Source organism: Poromitra crassiceps (genome assembly GCF_964638095.1).
Source record: "Poromitra crassiceps genome assembly, chromosome: 20".
Lineage (NCBI taxonomy): Eukaryota > Metazoa > Chordata > Actinopteri > Beryciformes > Melamphaidae > Poromitra > Poromitra crassiceps.
The window spans coordinates 16997683-16999660 of record NC_139637.1 but is presented as its reverse complement, the minus strand read 5'-3'; positions in this window follow the sequence as shown (position 1 = coordinate 16999660).

Genomic DNA, 1978 nt, shown 5'->3' with positions numbered 1-1978 from the left:
ATCTCTGTGTGCTACACCTCCCTCTCTCACCCCTCCATCTCTGTGTGCTACACCTCCCTCTCTCACCCCTCCATCTCTGTGTGCTACACCTCCCTCTCTCACCCCTCCATCTCTGTGTGCTACACCTCCTCTCTCACCCCTCCACTCACCCTACATCTCTGTGTGCTACACCTCCCTCTCTCACCCCTCCATCTCTGTGTGCTACACCTCCCTCTCTCACCCCTCCATCTCTGTGTGCTACACCTCCCTCTCTCACCCCTCCACTCACCCCTCCATCTCTGTGTGCTACACCTCCCTCTCTCACCCCTCCACTCACCCCTCCATCTCTGTGTGCTACACCTCCCTCTCTCACCCTCCACTCACCCCTCCATCTCTGTGTGCTACACCTCCCTCTCTCACCCCTCCATCTCTGTGTGCTACACCTCCCTCTCTCACCCCTCCATCTCTGTGTGCTACACCTCCCTCTCTCACCCCTCCACTCACCCCCATCTCTGTGTGCTACACCTCCCTCTCTCACCCCTCCATCTCTGTGTGCTACACCTCCCTCTCTCACCCCTCCACTCACCCCTCCATCTCTGTGTGCTACACCTCCCTCTCTCACCCCTCCCACTCACACCCCCCATCTCTGTGTGCTTGTCTGGAGCTACGCTTACGCCATGGCTTCCCTCACACACAGTGGTCAGCCCCACACACAGTGGTCAACCCACTGACCAAGGACAGCTCCATGCCAAGCCAAGGGTGTGGGCGCTGCCCCCCAGTTAGCGATATGGCCTCACGAAACAGGAAAGAACCAAAACACGGTCCGGAGTCCCTGCTGGCCATAGAATAGAGAAGAGAGGAGAATATAAAAACACGGTCCGGAGTCCCTGCTGGCCATAGAATAGAGAAGAGAGGAGAATATAAAAACACGGTCCGGAGTCCCTGCTGGCCATAGAATAGAGAAGAGAGGAGAATATAAAAACACGGTCCGGAGTCCCTGCTGGCCATAGAATAGAGAAGAGAGGAGAATATAAAAACACGGTCCGGAGTCCCTGCTGGCCATAGAATAGAGAAGAGAGGAGAATATAAACCATACCAGCTGTGAAATGAATACCTCTCGACGGTATAGCTGAGAGCCAAAAACCACAATAGGGCAAAAATGAATGTTGCACAATGTCAGTTACTCTTATTTTCATAGCGGGCTGCGGTTTCAAATCTATGCGTGGACTTACATTTATCAGGGCCATCAACTTTTTTTTTTTTTGCCTAAGCAGCTATAGCTCGGTCAGGGAAATGAATCCATCAGCCCATCCCACGACTGAGGTCAGCTTGGGCACAGCACTGCGGCCGGGTGACAGCGAACACAAAAGGCGGAAACAGAGCGTCTAGGTTTGAGGCGCTACGAGCTTAGTCATCATCATGGAAAGGAACGGAGGAAACTGGAAGAGAAGGCATGATGCCAGGTTGGAAATGTGTCACATCACAATAATATGATCCTAAGGTCGGAGGATACGACGGTGTGGCAGGCAGAACTGTGTTTCCTGCTCTCTGCTGTGTGCACCTGAAGGCCCAATCCAGAGGCAAAGTGGACCGCCTACTTCCTGCTTCAGCACAGTACCAGAGATTTTCATCCGCCCTTTATTTTCCCATAGAGATTTGGTAAAATGCTTATAAAACAGTTTCACTTCGTCGAACCAAACGGTTCAGCTGACGCTATAATTGGGAGAGACCATAGAACGTTTCACTTTTTTTTTAAACGTAAAAAAAAAAAAAACGTCGAAAAAATATTTTGTTTACGTTTTGGTGCCAGTGAAATGTTATGTGATCCCCCCTGTTTCTAAATATATCTGTAGCACTTGATTTGAACCAGTAAAACTATTTTTATACGCATTTTACGGAAATGTGTATGGGAAAATAAATAGCGGATGAAAATCTCTGGTACAGAGCTGAAGCAGGAAGTAGGAGGTGCTGAAGCAGGAAGTAGGTGGTCACTTTGCCT